The sequence below is a fragment of the Camelus ferus genome, chromosome 7 (assembly GCF_009834535.1).
Source record: "Camelus ferus isolate YT-003-E chromosome 7, BCGSAC_Cfer_1.0, whole genome shotgun sequence".
In the NCBI taxonomy this organism is placed as follows: domain Eukaryota; kingdom Metazoa; phylum Chordata; class Mammalia; order Artiodactyla; family Camelidae; genus Camelus; species Camelus ferus.
Window position 1 is genome coordinate 76,726,978 of NC_045702.1, and position 13,979 is coordinate 76,740,956.

Below are 13,979 nucleotides of genomic sequence, written 5' to 3' on the forward strand. Positions count from 1 at the left end.
AAAAATGCAAATCACAAAATACTTGAAAATATTTCTACAGCTGCTAGATAGATAGGATGGTCACAGACAGGATGGTCAGAGAAGGTGACATTTGAGCTTCTGCTGGAAGGAAGAGATTGCTTGTCATGTAGGCCATGGTCATGATCTCCTGGCAACTCCTAGAATAGGCTGTGCTCCCTCAGGCCTCAGGGCCTTTGCATATACTGCTTCCTCTACCCACAATGCTCCAAGCTGTCAAGAACAGTGCAGGGCTTGAGATTTTACCCTACTTGTGGGCTAATCAGTTAGCCTACTACAATTTGTGGATGTGGGTGGAAGACATGTGACTCCTGGGTCAGAGAAGGACAGTTTATTATCCCTAGAGATAGTTGTAGCCAGAGTATTGGCATTTTTTCACTGTTTTTCTGACCCCAGATGACCCAACACCACCATTCAGTAAGATAGATGAGGTCTAAGTAAGTAAGTAAACTGTTATGGAAGGAATTGAGACCATAACAATTAAGACAAGAACAGTTGAGAAAAGAGTATTTGGAACTGACTGCAACCTACACAGAACTTTGGTGTTGGCAGGGGCCTCTATATTAAGTGATGGAAGCCCCACCCTGAACAGCTGCCATTCTAGAAAATCTGCTCAGGGCCTGGTGAGGAGATTGACATGTCCACAGATAAATTGTAAGGCTGTGCTCTTAAGCTCCAAGCTCTGGTAGAGATGTGCACAATGGAAGCCGACAGGATGGACAGGAGGAGGCCACTGAGGCTACATCTTGACTGATGGGCAGGAATTCCTCAGAAGGGCTTAAATACTGGTTTTGAAAATAGCACTGCATACAAGAAAAGGACAAGGGCATTTCTGAGGCAGGAGTTCCTTAAGTCTCACATTTATGCAATACTTTGAGTGTTTTCTGGTGGGGGAGGGGTGTGTGAAATCCCTACAGATGCGCCTGGGCAACTTGCCCAGAGAGGTTAAATTCCTTTCAGGTACTGCCTAACTGCCTAGCAGTGAAAGGGACCAGAGGGCTGCAGGGCTGGCAGTGTCGGGGGAGCGTGCTCTTTAGGGTGGGGTTGCTGCAGTGCTCAATGTTCCAGAACAAATCCTCCGCACCTTTGCCAAGGCCAGAATCGAGTCTGGTTCCTCTGGTGAGAACATGCCCTGGATTCATGACAAGGCCTGCTTGTCATGCCCAGCTGGCAAGATTTCAGGACCAGTGCTGTCACCAGACTACTCCTCGCTGGCAAGGCAATTCAGGACCCCCTGGGGCCAGCAATGACAATCTTTGGTTCCTGGAGTTGGGATAAGCAACGCACCCCAGTGTTGCCGAAAAATCGGTCTCTGCACCCCGAAAAGTGAATTCAAACCCAGAGGCAGAGTTTTGGGAGCAAAGAAAAGAGCAGCTGTATTGCTTTGCCGGGCAAAGGGGAGTCACAGGGGGCTAATGCCTTGGAAACTGTGAATCCATCTTGGGGTTGGGGTCCTGAGGTTTTACAGAAAAACTGGATGGAACAGAAGAGGTGATAACGATCAGGGCATAGATGTTTCATTCCTTTCATCTTGATAAGAACTTGCTGTTGTTATGGAGGAATTTAGGAAGGTCTGCCCATGTTCTTGAGGTTCAGTCCATGACCTTTTTCAAGACCTCTTGAAGGGTAAAAAAGGATTGAGTTATTCTAAGAAAAGAGTGCACAGGGAGGGGAGCCTGTTAGTCATAAGATCAGTTTAGCTAAAAGCACAGGCCTGAACAATTCAAGAGCTATCTTGTTAGTTCTCTTCTCTTTCACCAGCTCCACCACACTGTCCTCAGGCTGGGCTCTGTTGAGAGCAGAAAGCTCTCTGTGCAGAGGTGTGGGTGAAGGAAGCCACAGACATATCAAGCCAGCAAGGGCTTACAGTCTGTCCCGAACCCCTCCGACTCCTTTGTCTGGCAGGTGAAGAAATGGAGGCCTGGGAGGGCAGGGCACCTAACCTGGGGTGATGTAACTGCGTGGAGCGCTCTCTCCTCACCCCAATCCAGTGCTCTGCTACCTCTTCCCAGCTTCCTCCAGTCCCTGTGTCAGAGCCCAGCCTTTCACACTGAAGGCACCCTTGAATTGCCTCCTCCTCCCTGGTCTGCCAGCCTAGAGAACGAACGCAACTTTCCTCCAAGTACATAGTGGGAGCCCTGGGTGACTGATGAGGGAGGGGTTAAGTGGACAGATGCTATAGGCTGGGCGCTATTTGGGGTTGTTGCTTTTTAGTCACACAACAACGGAAATTGGCTGGACCCAACTTAAGAAAAAAAGTTTGTCTTCATTTAAAAAGTAATGTTACAAAAGTGTGGATGAAGAATGTTGCCTGCCATATCAGCAAACAAAGGATGTTGCAGCCATCAAGCCAGTACAGCCCTGAGGGAACTAAGGATGGAGACCAATGGGCTGCCAAATCCTCAGCCACTGCACCATCCTCAACAGTGCACCCCAAGGGGACTCAGGATGGGAGAGAATGGAAGCCCTAGACAGCTAAGGTGCATATCAAAGGAATGACTTCAGTGAACCCAGACTCTTGCATCTTCCCTACATAGAAAAGGGCTTAATTCGTTAACTTGAGATATCTGGTTTTTCTTTAATTGACAGTAATCTTTTAATGTTCCCGCTACCTGGTCTTTGTTGCAAAACTCCTATATATCCTGGCTCCCCTCCCTACCTCTTCAGAGCAGTCCCTCAGAGCTATCAGAGAGGCTGCCTCCCAGGCTTGAAGTCCCCAGCAAGTCCACCAAGTAAAACATATTTCTCAACTTTTAGGTTGTCAACACAAGTTTTTAAAACAAAACAAAAAAACCCAATGTTTCCTTTCCAAATCTGAGTAGGATTGAGGAGATTACGCCATTTTGATTCTGTGGCTCCTCTTATCCCCTCACCACACCCCACTCCCCAGGTCCACAGTCCTGTCCTCCTAGACACAAGTACCCCAGTTTAAGAAGCAAGATTTGGGGAAGCTACGCTGAGCAGGTGACTTAGTCGCTGGCTGTCCCTCCTCTATCTCTCTCTGCATTCAGCTCATCCTGTCCACTTGGCCTTGACCAGGGAAGAAGGAAGTCAGAAGCTTGGAGGAGGACGGGTGAGGCACAGGAGGGAAGGAAATCCACATGTGCCCAGGCTCCCCTGAAGCACTGCCGTTGGTTCCTGAGGGAGCTAGGACCCCCTGCTCTTTTCCACCCCTGTCCTCCGGTGATGGGGGTGGGAGGAGGGGAGGCAGGAGAGGCGGAGGAGGAAGGGGTCAAGGCTATGCCATGTTGTGAGTACCCTCCCTGTTCACACCTGAACCCTCTGCTCTGAGCTCTGGCACCCTCAGCCCTGCTGTGGTGCGTTCACAGGAAACAGGAAACACGGCTGAGCAGACATCCCTTTAAGACTCCACAGCTAGTAGCAGGCTGTACTATTGCAGCTCTGTGCTGGAATGAAACTTTGCATATGCGTGAACCCAAGAGTCCCCCAAAGTTCTTGCCCCAGAGGCTCTCGGTGGGTGGCAGCCTTCAGTACCTTGTAGGAACCTGGTATATTTTGTGTGCATTCAAAAGCAGGAGGACTTCAGGATCCCTTCCTGAACCTCTCAGGCAGCATGAGAAGCCAAATACCAATTCCTACGGGCGTGGGCTAGTGTGCAGTTTTACCCCACAAAAGGCGGGCCCTACCATGCTCACCCAACTGGTGATGTAAAGGTTCTGCTTGGAAGAGGGAAGAATCAACCCTGGGCAGCTCTGGGCCTGTGGCAGGCGTGGTGTTCCTGATCAGGCCAGGCACAAAGGCAAACAGCGCTTAGCAGTGGGTTAAAGAGATCGTTTATCTTCCTGCCCATGACAGACACAAGCTCTAGCCCGGGGCCCAAACTTCTTATCCTTGAAAAACACATTTTACAGATTGCTGGCAAAAACAGCCAACCCAGATTAAGCTGCCAGACCTAACTATTTTGGATCTTCCTCCTACTCCTCTGGAAAAAAATATGAGATCAAGATTTTCTAGGCTGCTTCGTCCCTCATCTCCCCCTAAAGACAATGAGAACCTCAAAAAGCAAGGCTGGAGTTCTGTGGGGGTTTGCACCCCTCCAGGAAGCCAGGTGAAAAGCTTTAGGCCGGTTCAATAAGGGAGGAAATGTATTTGCATTTCAGAAGGATTCTTCAGTTTCTAATAGGATTCCTTCAAACGGCAGATTCCTAAGGACATTTAAGGATTTATTTACAGGTCGTTAACTTGCTTGGCGGAGAAGCTGAAGGGCAGAGAGATTTTGAGTTGACGTTTGGAGGTGCTACCTCAAAGGGCGATCAAGCAGAAAGAAAGATAATGGGCTTTTGAAATGATAATGTGAAGTAACGGGGACAAGAATTTGTTTCATAGGCACCACTGTAGGAAAACGTTTACAGTGTAAAGAGAAGCCTAGATGCATTGCTCTATATAATTAATATTTTAGCGAGGGGCAGTCCTCCTCAGTTGTTCCTATTCATTTTTTTCTCCAAAACATCACATAAATTGGATCATCAGAAAACAGGTTTCTACCCAGTGGATTATATTTTTTTTATCACAAGAACAAGGTTGTGAACTTGGCGTTACATTCCCGATTAGGGACTTGACATCAAACACATCAGATGTGATTTGATGATTTCTCTCAGAAACGCAAAAATAAAGTAACTCTAAACTCTGTGGTCATTATAAATGGTAAAATCGTGCTCCAAGTACTATAAAGGGACTGTATGCATCCCAGAGGTCCCTTGTTGCTACCCCCTGGCCTGCTGACTCTTGCTTAACTGCTGTCCGCTGACAGATACCATGTCACTGCAGTAACCATGAGGCAGGCAAGGGAAGTATTAGGCGCACAGCTAGTGGGAAACACAGCAGGAACTTACACTGTGGGTTTTCTTTCTACTCTTAAATTGGTCATTTTCCAAGTATTAGAGTGTCACCCTTTGAAGCCCGGCCCTGGCAATGGTGGACTTTGTATATTTGCTGGCATCTCAGGGGACGCTGCTTTAAACACACATACATTCTAGCCTCCAAGACTCCTTCTTCTGGCTGCTCTTTCTAAATCAAAATGCCTTTCTATGTTTTTATGTGGAAACTGATGGCTATAAAAAGTTCTAAAGAAAAATTTAATAATGAATCATATAGAAGAAAAGTACAAAGCATGTTAACAATATAAACGTGACCTAAAATGCTGACACTTCCAATAAACATTTACCTTGCAAGACTCTGATTTGTTTTCTTTAGAATTTAAACGAGCCTTTTGAAACCTGATTTTTTAAATAAAGTAAAAAACTGTCCCTTAAAGAGTCTTAGCGAACACTTTTTTTGTTTCTTTCCTAAAGTTCCCAGCCAAGGTTTTCAAAATCCTTCCCCTGACCATAGAGCTGCTGGAAGTGGCACAAGTGGCTTGACAGTTTGTTGACAAGAACAGCAACACTTCACACTTCACTGGAAAGCCATAAAGGCGTGTTCCAGGTCATTAACTGAGACTTTTAAGAGGAGTTGCTGCTGCATTGGGGTAGTAGGAATAAGGAAAATTTCTTTTACAGTTTCCACAGCCTTTTTTTTTTCCCTGTGATTTTAAATCCTATGATTTGAAAAATAGATTTCAAGTGCACAGAATGCAGTTAGTAAAAACTCTTGATCCATGGTGCACTCTCCTCATTGGTCCAGGCATGGCCTTATTTTCTTTATGTTATTTTTATCTGCTAATGAACACCTGCTGAAACCAATGCCCAACCAAGAACTAGAATATCACTGCCATTTTTCGTTGACCTAAGGGCACCCTCTCTATCCCTGCCCTCTGCCTCTCACATAGTTTACTCTTCTCCTAGATTTGGTGCTAGTCATTCTTTTGCTTTTTAAGATGAATTTTACCAAGTGCTCTTATATACCCAAATAATATGTAATTGGGTTTGCTTGTTTAATAAAACTGGGTATCACATATTGTTTTTTGTAGTCTGTTCTTTTGGCTCAGTATTGTTTTTGAGACATCCATGTGGTTAGTAAAACTGTCACTCATCATTTTCACCTCTATATTATATAGTCTACTGTGTGACTACCAGATTCTATTTATATTTTCTCCTGCCAATAGATATTTGGGTTGTTTCTATTCCTTTTTCTAAAACAATCTTTCCTGCTATGAAATTCTTCTATTTCATATCACACAGGTGCTACTGTTTCTTTTGGTTATAATCCTAGATGTGGAATTACTGGGTCTTAAAGCATGAACAACTTTACAAGATAATGACAAATTCACATTCCCTTCAAACTTGATGTGTCAGACTTCTTAATTTTCATTTTACTATTTCTCTTTTGCGGAGGGGGTGGGGGGGTAATTAGGTTTATGTATTTATTTATTTATTTAATGGAGGTACTGGGGATTGAATCTAGGACCTCTTGCATGTTAAGCACATAATCTTACCACTGAACTATACCCTCCTCCTCTAGACTTTTTTCCCCCAGACTTGTTACTTTTTTCAGTACTTGTAAAATGGTATCTCTGTGTGGTTTCCCTCTATGTTTCACTCATTGCACAGTGCTTCTTGTTTATTTGCTGTATCTATTTCTTCTTCTGTGAAACACCTGTTTGAATCTTTTGTGCAGTTTTCTATTAGTTTCTTCTTCTTTTTTTTCTTATTTGTTTGTAGAAATCTTTATATATTCTGCATGGTAATTCTTTGTGTTGTAATAACTTCTCCCAGTTGTAGCTTTTATTTTCTCTAAAGTATCTTTTGATGACACGTTTTGATGGTTCATTTTAATGTATCTGAATTTGTTAGTATCACCTTTTATGCTGATCACATTTCTGTCCTGTTTAGAAAATTATTCCCTATCTTAATATCAGGAAGATACTCTTACATTTTCTTCTAAAAGTTAAAGCTTTCTTTAGACATTTAAGCTCTTAATGTTTCTGGGTTAGATTTTTGTATATGGTGTGCAGTAAGATCTGATTTCCGGTTTTTGGCCCCATTTGTTTATTAGTGTTTCCTGCCCCCACTTCTTTACTTCCAATGCATTTTAAAATTTCAAAAACGCATGGGTCTGATTTTGGGCTCTCTACTCTATCCATTGGTCATTTCATTGGTGCAGTTCCTTCACCAGTACCATGCTTACTCTAATAATAAATCATTATAATAATACAATAATAATTATACCTGCTGAGATAAGCACCCCTCATTATTTTTTTCCTCATAGTATCTTGGCTCTCCTTGGTTTTTTGCTCTGAAATTTTGTAACTTTTCTGTGTATAAGTTTTGTGCATATTTTGTTAGGTTTTTTCCTCCTAGAACTTTTATAATCTTATTGTTTTGTAAATCAATAATATTAATATGTAAAAATAAATTATGTTTTTTGTGTGGTGTATGGAAATGAAATCGAATTTTTCATATTGATCATATTAAAATTTCTATTATTTCTAATCATTTATTTTTAGCTTCTTTGGGGGATTTCTATGTAGAAAGTCATACCATCTGCACATAATGAGTTTTATCTCCTTCTTTAAACCATGTGTTTAATTTCTTTTTCTTGACGTACTGTGCTGTATAGGGTTTCTATTAAGTGCTGAGAGCTGGTACTTTACTTTGTTTCTGAATTTCAAAAGAAAACTTCCATTGTTTTCCTACTTAGCATGATGTTTGTGGTAGCAGTTGTATTTAAGACTGGATTTTAACAAAATGTTTGAAGTCTCATACGACATTCTGTTTTCATTCCACTGGCCAGAACTTAGCCATCAAGTTACACATAGCTGCAAGAGAACTGGGAAACAGTCTTTTAGCTGATGGCAAAGGGCAAATGGAGTTCTGTTAATTTGAGATACAAAGTTAGAATGGATATTTGGTTGGAAATGAGTTAGGTTCTAGCAAATCTTGGGGATGTTGCCCAGAAATCAAGGTGGGCAGTTAAGCTAGTATCACTTGGATATCTTGCAAGATTTAAAAATGTCTTAGACCTTTCTGTGAAATTATAAAAAAAAAAAATAGTAACTTTACAAAAAAGGCTGCAGCGTACTTCTTTAACCTACAGGTCAACCTCATGTATTTCCTGATCTCAGAGCTCCATTCTTGGCCAAACCCAAGACTCTCCTCGTCAGGAAATAAAGAGTAGAAATCACATTGCGGATCATTTCTTTTAAGATGCTCAAACTGGAATTACCAGGTCAACCAGAAATATGAAAACCTTCATGGTAAAATGCAAATCTGAAGTGTTAACTGCTTGTAGTCACGAGTGCCATTTGTTACCTCACCACACCTGCATTTTCATGCCTGACTCTAGTGAGAACACATTTTACCTTTTGCAATGTCAAGACTCTAGATATATACTGTGAAATAGCCCAGTAGAATATGAGCTCCTCAACTGCAGCAACAGTTTGTATCCCCTGCATCTAGTGGAGTGTCCAGCACTTAGCAGATATGTCATCAATTTTTGTTAGAAGAAACTTTTCCAGAAAGGTTATCAGCCATTTGTATTTCTACTTTAAATGTTATGCACGTTTTGAATTTTATCATTCCCTGGCTTTTTTAGAAACGAAAATTTTTAGAATTGCAGATCCAATCAGGGAGGGGTAGTGAGAAGACCTTGAGCGGCATTGGAATGTATCTTGGTTGGACAACTATAAATTTTCACATACTTCTGTATATGTGCTATATTTCATAACAGAATTATTTTTGAATGGTATAGTAAGTTGAATAATGTCAAATCCTAACCTGTGGAGTTTCTAAATGTTTTCTTGGAAAAGGGTCTTTGCAGTTGTAATTAAGAATTTTGAGATAAGATTACCCTGGATTATCCAGTGGGCCCTAAATGCTATCACAATGGTCCTTATGAGAGGAGGATGGACATTTCACATAGACATGTAAGGGAAGGCAAGGTGAAAATAGAAGCAGGGATTGAAGTGATGTGGCCACAAGCCAAGGAAGCTAGCAATCACCAGAAGACGAAGAAGCAAGGAGTGGATTCTTCCTAAGAGCCTCTGGAGGGACTGTTGCCCTGCTGACACCTTTATTTCACAGATGAAAACAGATTTTGGACTTACAGCCTCCAGAATTGTGAGAGAATAAATTTTTGTCAAGCCATCATGTTTGTAGTAATTTGTTACAGAAGCCTCAGGAAATGCATACAAATGGTGAAGAATGGGAGACCTACCTAGGAAAGGTCGCTAAGGAAATCCAGCAAAATTCTATCCATTTATAATAATAATAGTCTGCACAGCTGAATGTTTTTTTTTTTTTTTTCCAAGCAGTAAACAGCAGTCTTGATGTAGGAACAGATGAAACAATCATCTGTGGTTGGGCTTCTGCTAGGCAAGGAAGTCGAGAATATTGGCATGAGAGTGGAGCAGCTAGGTAGAGAAGAAAATGAAACCAGAAGAGATGACCAGAAAGTAAGGACACCGACCAGCAATCCTGATAAGATGAAAGGCCAGATGTAGTGGGAATTATTAGAATGAGAGAACTATAAAGATGACTGGTTGTGGTAAGACAGACCTCAGGGGAAGGGCAATTAGGGTAAAGAGGTCTATGGGTAGTTATGGAGCTGAGTGAATAAAGTGCGATGGAGACAAGGAACAGCAGAGCACTCCCCAAGCCCTTGAAAATGATGCTGTGATTAAGGCCCTGTTCACTCATCTGAGATCTCTACTAGGCTCATACAGCTTCCTTCTCAGTTCTGATAGATCAAATCCATGCTGTAAAGACTTTAACTTAATATAAATCAATTTCTCTAGTTCTTAAAACAATCTAGTAATGGTCAGAATAGACTTTATATTCCTCATATGGGATAACAGCTTGAGATTCTTTTCTGTAAATTTCCAACAAATCTAGGTTTTCAGGTCTGTCCAGAAGTAAAGTTACTTTTTGTCAGTAGGAAGTGATGCTACTCAGACTTTAATATGCATACAAAATTACTGGAGGAACTTGTTAAAATGCAGATTCTGGTTCAGTAGGCCTGCAGTGGGGCCTGAATTTCTACATTTCTACTGGCTCCAAAATGATGCTGATGGCTGCTAATCAATGGACAATCAGATTAAATATTTCCCTCTCTAAAAAGGTAATCCTAAAAAGCACAGCCCATTTGGAAGTGGCCTTCCCACCAAGGAAATGAAGCATAGCAGAACCAATGATGAATTTGTCATTTCACTCTCCTGGGATTATCATGGTGGCTAATGGGGTGCGGTGAATCCCCAAAGACCATCAAGTTGTGACAGGGAATCAAACTGTACCTTGAAAATATACAAGAGAGGTCATATTCACTTGAATAAGTAAATTTGCAGCATATAAGATCAATATACAAAAATAAATTATATTTCTATACAAAGATATTGATTATAATAGCATCTAAAATTTTAACTACTTAGGGATAAAGCTAACAAAACATGTACAGAACCTGTACACTGAAAACTGCAAAACACTGCCAAGAGAAATTAAAGACCCATGAAAATGGAGAGTTGTAACATGTTCATGAGTTGGAAGGCTCAATATATATTAAGATGTGAAGTCTTCCCACACTGACCTACAGAATCAACACAATTCCAATTAAAATCCCAGTAGACCTTTTTTGTAGAAACTAACCACCTGATTCTAAAATTCATGTGGAAATGCAAAAGACTTCTAACAGCCAAAATAAAGAGAAAAACAAAGTTGCAGGACTAATAAGTGCCTGATTCAAGACTTAAAAAGTTACAGTAATCAAAACTGTGGTACTGGCATCAAGATAGACAAATGGGTCAGTGAAACAACATAGTACAAAATTTGACCCACACATATATGACCTATATATATATATATAAAAAACGTACAAAGGCAATTTGGTGCAGAAAGTATAGTTTTTCAACAAATGGTGTTTAAACCATTGGATAAATGTCCAAAAAAAAAAAAAAAAAAAAAAAGAACTTTGGAACTTTGATCAATACCTTGTATCACATATAAAAATCAACTCAAAATGAGCCATAGTCCAAAATGTAAAACCTAAAACTAAAACTTACAGAGAAAACAAATTAGAAGATATTTATAACCTTGGGTTATACAAAGATTTCACAGATACACCACCTAGAGCACAATTCATAAGAAAAACATGATAAATTTGAATTCATCAAAGTTAAAAACTGCTCTTTGAATGAGAATGAAATGACAAGTCCAATAATGGAATTGTGTCTAGACTATCTAGAGAACTCTCAAAAATAAAATAAAATAAAATAACTCTCAAAGCTCAGTAAGAAAAACCAAATAAAAGCAGGGAAAAGCTTTTAGTAGGTACAAATGGCAAATAATAAGCACATGAAAAGATGCTCCACATCATTAGCCATTATAGAAATACAAATCAGAACCACAAGAGATACACACCTATTAGAATGGCTAAAATTAAAAATACAGGCAATGCCAAGTGTTCCCAAAGATGCGAAGTAACTGAACTCTCATACGTTGCTGGTGGGAATTTAAAACAATACAACCACTTAGGCAGTTTCTTAGAGTTAAACATTTTTACCATATAATTCTGCTATCCTTCCCACTCCTAGCTATTTACTCACGGGAAGCATATGTTTACACAAAGACTTTTATATGCATGTTCATAGCAACTTCATTTGTATTAGCTCCAAACTGGAAATAGCCCAAATATCTACCAGCAGTGAATGTATAAACCATATGTGGTAAATCCACACAACGGAGTAACACTCAGCTATAAAAAGGAATGAGCCATTGATATATGCAACATGGACCTCAAAATAATTACGCTGAGTGAAAGAAGTCCAACAAGAATACTTATTAGATGAATCCTTTTACATACAACACTGGAAAATGCAAATTAAGTGACAAAGATCACTGGTTGCTGGGAAACATGTGGGATGGATGGGTGAGAGGGATTACCAAGGGGCATGACAAAATTTTGGAGGGTGAATGACAGTAGGTTCATTATCTTGATGTGGTGACAGTTTTATATATACATATATACTTATTAAATTGTCTACTTTAGATGTTTATTATATGTTGATTATATCTGTATAAAACTGTTTTTAAAAACGTAACCAGCGAGGGGAGGGTATAGCTCAGTGGTAGAGTGTGTGCTTAGCATGCACAATGTCCTGGGTTCAATCCCTAGTACCTCCACTAGAAAAATAAATCAAATTACCTTCCCCTCCAAAAAAAAATCCCCCCTGCAAAAGTTTAAAAAACTTACTTAAAAAAAAAAGTAACTAGCTATATTTTTCAAATTTGACTAGCAAGCAAGGCTTCACTTGTAATTATTATTCTTATATAAGCAAAATCCAAACTGTAACAGTAAGAAATAGACTCTGTATGACATTATAAAATACATAATAGTATTATCTTATTTTGATCAGTTTAATTTAGCTGATAAGTATCTTCCATTTATTTATCTGTTCTACAGCATAAGAATTGTAGATATTGATCAAATTTTACATATTACTAGAATGACCAATTTACAGTATGTGTAAACGTATGGTTTATTGTACTGAAACAAAATTGCAGCTATCAAATTTTCAAATATGTATATATTTTCTATTTTTCATAGATTTCAATAAGTATAATGTAACTATAATTAGAGAAAGATAATAGGAGAAAAAAGGTTTCCTCTAATTTCCAAATACAATGAAGAAACAAAACTATCATTGTCTGCAGATGATATAATTATCCACATAAAAAGTAGGGGAATCTACAAATTTTAAAATTACCAAGAGATTTAAGATTGCCTTGTATAAAATCAGTAATAAAATTCAGCAGAAGTCCTGTACACCAACAATAAAAGTTACAATTTAGAATATAACGTAAGTGTTGTTATATACAATAGTAACAAAGGCTACAAGACACAAATGTAAATCTAAATCTTTACACAGAAAATTACAACCTTATTGGATATAAAAGACATACATGCATAGATATATTCTTCATAAATACAAAGCCTCAGTATTATAAATACGACAACTCCCAAATTGATCTATAAATTCAATGGAATTTTCAACTGAAACCCCACGTTTTTAGGAACTTGACTAGCAGATCCTAAAATGTATACACAAGGGTACAGGGCTCAAGAAGACAAGATAACTGTGAATAACAGTAATGATGGTGCTCCAGCCATTATCCTCTCAGATGGTAATTCTGACTGTAAAGGTACATATAATTAAAAGGTGACAAGGCTATATATGGTATGGTATAGAACATAAGAAATAGCCACAAGTAGTATGGAAACAATATATGACAGAGGGGACTAAAAGATGAACTTTTAAATAAAGGGTACTATGAAAATTAGGAACATTTCAATGAGTATTGAAAATTATAAAAATTAAGATCCCTACCTCAAACTATATGTATAAATATACTGCCAGTGGCTTCAAGATCTAGAAATGAAAAACAAAACATATTCAGAAGAAAATGGGGGTGAATATCTTTATGATGTTGAGAAGGACTTCTGAAGACACAAAAGGCACAGAGAGTTAAATTATAGTATTAAGATAAACTTTTGTATGACAAAATCACTAAGTGAAAATACAAGCCATGGTCAGGAAGAAGACATCTGCAATCTATGTGAATGTCAAAGGATTAGTATCCAGAATAAAGAGCACCTCCGATCAATAGGAAAAAGATAAACAGCAGAAAAACTGGCAAAGGATATGAATGGGCAACCTAAGTGGCCAATAAACACAGAAAAAGATCACCAACCTCAACAGCAATCTGAGAAATACAAAGTTAAAAACTTCAAAGACACTACCTCAAACCCATTAGATTGGCAACAGTCCAGTAACATCAAGTATTGGCTAGAATACAGGGCAACAAGGACTCTTACATATAGTGGGTGGGAGACTAAACTGATACAAGCACCTTAGTGAAGAATTCTGTAAGACCTAAGTTACAACTGAAAATGTGAATCTCTCACATTCCAACAGTTCTACTTCTAGTGATATGTCCTAGAGAAACCTTCACACGTTTCACAAAAATACTTGTTTCAGTGCTAACTGTAATAGTGAAAAGTGAGAAAAAATC